Consider the following 7158-nt stretch of genomic DNA (forward strand, 5'->3'; position numbering starts at 1 on the left):
GTGTTCCTCCAGGAAATCAACATGATATCCTCTGTCACAGATTTGACTTATGCTCAGCAGATTGTGCTTAAGTCCTGAGACCAGAGCTACAGATTGAATGATGACATTTCCAAGATTGATATTGCCATATCCCAAAGTTTTCCCTATGTTGCCATCTCCATAAGAAACATTTGGGTCAGCCTTCTCCACAAAGTCTGATAGCAGGGCTTTATTTCCTGTCATATGTCCTGAGCATCCACTGTCCAGAACTAGGATGTTCTCCCTGTTGCCCTGCAATCACATATACAACTAATGGTTAGTTTTAAGGACCCAGACTTGCTTGGATCCTTTGTTCTTGTTAAGTTTGTTAACACTAGCAGCGGAAGATTTATCAGAGTTTAAATCAGAGTTTGTGCTAACAGACTTTTTAACAGATGTTGAACTAGAAGAATCAATCTTTTTCTTCAAAGAAGGTTTCAATTCATAATAGTCATAATATAAACTATGGTATTCCTTACAAGTGTAAATGGAATGCCATAAACTACCACAATGAAAACAAGGATTTTCTGGTCTAAATCTAGTATTCCTAGTCTTAACTTCTGATTTTGGAGACATAGCATTTATGTCCTTATTTTTCCTGCAAAAAGAAGCAAGATGATTAGGATTACCACAATTATGACAAGTTTTTCTAGGAGCATTTGGAATAGGCATATAACTGTTGCTTTTATTTATTCCAACCTTTACATTCCTATTTTTCCTAGGTTCCATAATCCTGTTTTCTTTCTTAACCTCCTTTAGCTTATGCTTAAGCTTTTTCTGAGTCATCAAACCAATGTTAACCTGTTTAGGTATATCAGTCTTTGATTTGTCCTGAGTCTTTGATTCTGCAACAAATCTTACTGGAACTACCCTAGGTTTTTCAATTTTAATGGTTTCTTGTTTATATGACTCAGCTTCATTTTTATCAGAGTAACCTAACCCTTTCTTCCAGTTTCCACTTTCTATAATATTCTGAGTAGTCTTCCCTGAGTTAGTCCAAGTTCTGATTATCTCTCTTTCCTTAACTAGTTCTGATTCAAGAGAAGCATTTTTCTTTAAGAGTTCATTTTTAACAAAGATAGAGTCATCTCTTTCCTTCTGAACTTCTAGCATCTGAACTAGTTCCTTTTCAAGATAATCATTCCTTTTCTTGACATCTAAGTTCTCAGATTTTAGTCTTTCATTTTCTAAAGTCTGATCTCTATAACTAACATGCAGAGTTTTAAGAAACAATCTTAACTCAGTTATATCCTCAGTATCAAAAGCAAGAGTGGAATGAGGTACCTTAGTTTCAACAGTCTCAGTGCTGTTGTCCATGTTTGCCATCAAAGCATAGTTGACTTCTTCCTCTGATTCTGATGAGTCTGCCCAGCTTCCTTTCTTTGTGATAAAGGCTTGTTCTTTTTCTTTCTTAGCTTTCTTGCACTCAGTTGCAAAATGGCCTTTCTCTCCACAATTGAAGCAGGTGTATTTAGACTTATCAGATTTTCCAGATTTTTCTTCTTTGCCTTCATTCCTTTTGAAGACCTTCCTATCAGAGTTTCTGTCTTTCTTTGAGAACTTCTTCCCTTTGTTGAAGTTCTTATAAGCCATCTTCTTGAAGCTTTTCACTATCAGTGCTGCCAGCTGCATCATCTCAGTTTCACTGTCATCAGAGTCTGAAGGTATATCAGAGTCTGAGTCATCCTCAGAGTTTGATGACACAATTTCAGACTTTTTGACATGTTCTTTTCCCTTGTTTTTCACAGCTGTTTCTTCTTGAACTTTTAGAGCAACTGGTTTGGGTTTTCCACCATGTCGTTTGTTCCTTTGCTCCATTTCAAGTTCATAAGTTTTCAGTCTTCCAAAGATGTCATCCAGAGACATGTCTTCAAGATCATGATTGTCTCTTATAGTGGTTACTTTTAAATCCCACTTTTCAGGAAGAGAAAGCAGAAATTTAAGATTTGAATCTTCTAAATCATACTCTTTATCCACTAGAGACAGATCATTCAGCAGCTTGACAAATCTGTCATAAAGATCAGTCAGTGATTCACCAGATTTTGCATCAAAGTGTTCATACTCTTGAGTAAGTATGGTTCTTCTGTTTTTCTTGATGGCTTTGGTTCCCTGACATCTGACTTCCAAAGCATCCCATATTTCTTTTGCAGTTTTACAGCCAATCACCCTATTTGACATAGCATTATCAAGAGCACTGTGCAACAAGTGCTTCACTTTTGCATCTTTACTGATTGATAAGATGTCCTCAGGAGTATAGTCTTTCTTCTCTTTGGGGATCATCTTCTGAGGTTCATCTCCAACTGCAACAGAAAGCTTTGTTGGCATGTGTGGACCATCATAAATCCTGTCCAGGTATTCTGGATCTGTAGATTCCAAAAACATAGTCATTCTGACCTTCCAGATAGGATACTCAGATGCCTTGAGGATCGGAACCCTAAGTGACTCATATCTACTGGTTTGTGATATCTCAGACATGATTGTGTGATTAAGATCTCACTGTAGGTATATCAACAGAGCTGGCTCTGATACCACTTGTTAGGCCAAATAAACTCAGTATATAAGATAATATAGTGAACACAATCAATAACAGAACACCAGTATAAGAGAATAATTCAACTAAACTCTTATTCACAAATCACAGTAGCTTACAAATAATCTCTTAGTGATTTATATTTTATAACTAAGAGCTGCTAGGTTACACGAATGATATTCAATTGATTAACTCATCTAGAGTAAACCCTAAGCTGTGTTTATATACACAGTTACATGATATCTACTGATTGATTTACACTTATCTGCTTCCTAAAATAATCTAATCAGTAGCTATCCTTTTCCCTGTTCTGATTTGCATATCTTCCTTGATATTCTCTTTCCTTGCTTATCCAGATCTTCTCCTAGAAATCAGCCGCCTGCAAACTCTGATCATCATACAAACTCTGATCCAGCTGGCAGTCGTTAAACTCTGATTCTAGATTAAACTCTGATCTTCATTTCTGCACACTAAACAAGTTAAATACCCGTGACATCATCAAATATGTAACAGATTGTTGAGGTGATGGTTGAGGTGATTGTTGTTGTTCAGGTTGTTGTTGTTGTTGTGGAAGTAGCTGTTGCAGGGGTTGTTGCTGTTGTTGAGGTTGTTGTTGTTGCAGAGGTTCAGGTTGAGCCACATTGAACTGAAGAGGTGCCAACGGAGCGTTGAACATCTCAGACATGAATGGAGTGACTACAAGTGGAACTTGGTTGTGCTTTGTAGATTTTGCGAGCTTATTCACAAACTTAGTACTGGCCCTCTTAACCAAAGCTCGTTCAGAGTTGAAATAGAAGTTTTCATCAGCTTCCGTCATCTTGTTATTCAGAAGCAGCATCAGAAACCGAGGGTAGAAGCATTCAACTTTATCATTATTCTCCACTGATCGACTCATCAGTGGTCCTATTTTCCTCAGAATCTCCTTGAGGATAATCTTTCCAATGTCAATTGGACGATTATAAGTAATGCAAAGTCCAAAAACCTGAAGGATGTTGGAGATGTTGTGGAAGTTCCGACGATCGGTAGGAGAACACCTTAGCCAAGGTGTCAAAGAAAATCTCCCATTCAGGCTTCAAATGACCCTTAGACATCTTGGGCAGATTGATATCTCCCTGGTACTGTATGGTCTCAAAGAACTGTACCAACTCTTGTTCTTCGGGAACTTCAGCAAAGTTGCCCCTAGGAAAACCCAAAACACGATTAACATCATCAGATGTAATCAAGATACTATTCCGACCGTTCACATCACCAAGCCTTATGTCTCCGATCAACCTGTATTCTTCTAGCAGTGTAGAGTTCAATGCGGTTGAGTAGAAGTCATAGAGTGGCTGAATCTGTAGATCTGCAGATGCGGTGAGGGCAGTGTTGGCTATACATTGTTCGTTGAGAAATCTCACCCAGTGCTTGAACCGGCTCAGGCAGACTTCAGGGTCCAAACACGCGTTGTAGTTGGTCTCTTGGATTACAAATTTCCCAACCATTTTTATAATTAAAAAATAAATTAAGCGAGAATTTATCAAATTAAACGATACTTTTCAAAATTCTCGCAAATTTCACTTAATAATTAATTAATTAATTAAGAATTCGAAATATTGATTTAATCTCGAATTAAAATTTAATTAATTTAATGGTGTGAAAATTCAATCCAACTTGAACCAAAAATCCCAAATTAGTTCAATATCTCCAAATAACCCCACTAATTTCGAAAATCCCCAATTACAAGATCAAGAACCCTAAATTCGAAAACCCCAATTCGAAAAACCGATTCCAATCCCTGATTCGAACTCAAACAGCAAATTAGTCCAGACAACTCGACTGTATACACATGAATTCCAGTGAAAACACTATCCCAAAGCTCCAGTTCGATGAACTCACGATTCAAGCAAAAACCGGTTTGAAATTCCGGCGATTTCGAGTAAAAATTTCGACAGCGTAATGGTTAGAAATCACATATTTTAAGCAAACCAGCAAGTTATATGACACTTGAAAACAGATCAGCAAATTTTACGAACTTGAAAACGAAGAGCAATGCGTGTATATGTGTGTGTAGTCGAAGGAGATGATAATGGAGGCTAGAAAGATAATATAAAAGATTGTCTTAATAGTTCAAATCTCGGTAAGACAATCGTATAGATTGTCTTGCCGAGAATCTGAAAAGAGAAGAGTCAAAATCTCGGTAAGACAATCGTATAGATTGTCTTGCTGATTTTAGCTTATCAGGGAAGCTACAGAACTCGGTAAGACAATCTATATGATTGTCTAGCCGAGTTAATTAAATAAACAAAAACTCAAAAAGTCTTGAAGAAATAATCGGTACGACAATCTAAGTGATTGTCTTGCCGCGTTTTTCAACCGAAAAATAAAAGAAAAATTATATAATATGTGATTTTTGATTTAGTTTAAGAAATAAAATGTTTTGCACATTAAATCAAAAATCTAATATAAAAACAATATTAAATATTACACATATATTTTGTAAAATTCAACTTTAATTAAATATAAATACTTATGAACTTAACTTTAATTCATAAAAATGAATTAACTTAAATTCAAATATTTATGCTTAATTAATTTTGAAAAATACAAAATAAATACAAATAATTATCTAAATGCTTAGAGAATAATACAGGGGAGTATGCAGGCATTTAGAAAATTATAGATAAACATATAGACATGCATAATTACATAGATAATTATCAAATAATATACAGACAATCATGTAAAATCTAATAAAATACTTATAATTACACAGAAAACTTTGAGAAGTTTTCATCCTTGGAAGCTAGGAAGTAAACCCAAGTAAACTTTGAGAAGTCATCCACAATGACCAAAGCATATCTTCCTCCATCAATTGAAGTAATATTCACTGGGCCAAATAAATCCATGTGCAACAGGTGCAATGGTTCAGTGATACTATTGATGGTCTTGCTTTTGTGAGATGCTCTCTTCGCTTTTCCTTTCTAACAAGCTTCACAGAGATCATCAGATGTAAATTCAAGGGAAGGCAAACCTCTCACCAAATCTCTCTTGACCAGAGAGTTTATAGTTTTGAAATTTAGATGTGAGAGTTTCTTATGCCATAACTGACTATCTTCAGAAGATGCTTTTGCATAGAAACAGTGATATTCATTTCCTGGTCCAGTAGATAGATCAGCTACAAATATGTTGCCTTTCCTGATGCCACATAGTGAAGGACGTTTATCCTTGGTATGCTTGATTATACATATTTCCATTTCAAAGTGAACATAATAACCATTGTCACAAAACTAACTGACACTAAGGAGATTATGTTGAAGTCCTTCAACTAGTGCAATTCTTTCTATGATGATCCTTCCAACTTTATACTTGCCATATCCAATAGTACGACCCTTGCTATTATCAGCAAAAGTTACTGTAGGTCTAGTTGCCTCTCTCACTTCAATCAGCAGGGATCTATTGCCAGTCATGTGCCTTGACGCTCCACTGTCAAGCACCCAAACAACTCGAACAACTCCACTGGCACCCTGCAAAAGACAACTTGATTAAACATTCTTTGGGACCCACACTTGATTGGGTCCAGCAAACTTAAAGAACTGATTTCTATCAGGTGTAACAACAGAGCCTCTTGGACTGATACTTGGTTCAGACTTGACTGAACTTACTTCCTTAACAACAGCTTTATAAACCTTAGTTTTAGGCTTTGGAACATAAGTCTCCTTCCTAACACGAGGAGGACTAGCAGTCTTTGCCCTAACATACTTCTTGTTTTTGTGTTGTCTTGGTGATGTGTTTTCATTTTTAGCATGTAAATTCTTAAAATAAGGAGACATAGTATTGAAAGCACATAGCATACAATTATCAACACCACAAAATTTATGGCATGCATCAAATACAGGAGCAACAGGAATATCAGTCACAATAGCAGGAACATCAACAGATTCTACTCTAACATTGTTAACAGTTTTAAAGTTCTCAGTAGAATGGCATCTATTGTTTCTGTTTTTACTATTCACAAAGTTATTAGGCTTGTTGAACTTAGTTCTTTCTGAATTGACACCTAAACCAGCTTTAGGCAACCTAACATTGCCTTTCACTTTGATTGGTTTCAGGTTTGTCAGAATCTCATCTCTCATCTCATTACCCTCTTTCATTTTAAGGTCTTCCTGTTTGAGTTCATATTTAATGACAACAGGAGTTTCTAACAGAGGTTCAGCTACTGAGGATTTAAACAAAGGATGAGGGGAATTTTTCAAAACAAAAGGAATTCCTCTCTCCTCAGCACTCTTCTTAAAGGGAGTAATGTTACTAGCCTTACCTACAGATTTGTTATAGTCAAAGCCTATTCCAACAGTTATCTTGATCTCTTGTTTATCATTAAGCTTTTTAACTATAGTGGAGGCATCCTTAAAGGCTTTACATTTTACTTTCCCTTCGTCTAGCTGAAGTCTTAAAGCAATCTCACCTTTTTCTAGAACTCTGACTTTAGCAACTTGTAATCCTAAATCCATAGTCAGTTGTTCAATTTTAGGTTTCAATACATTCATCTCATTCATTTTATAAGCATGAATATCTAAGACTAACGTATCAATTTTAAGATTGGCAGCTTTCAACTTCTTAATAGCATCATCTCT

The sequence above is a fragment of the Daucus carota genome, chromosome 4 (assembly GCF_001625215.2).
Source record: "Daucus carota subsp. sativus chromosome 4, DH1 v3.0, whole genome shotgun sequence".
Lineage (NCBI taxonomy): Eukaryota > Viridiplantae > Streptophyta > Magnoliopsida > Apiales > Apiaceae > Daucus > Daucus carota.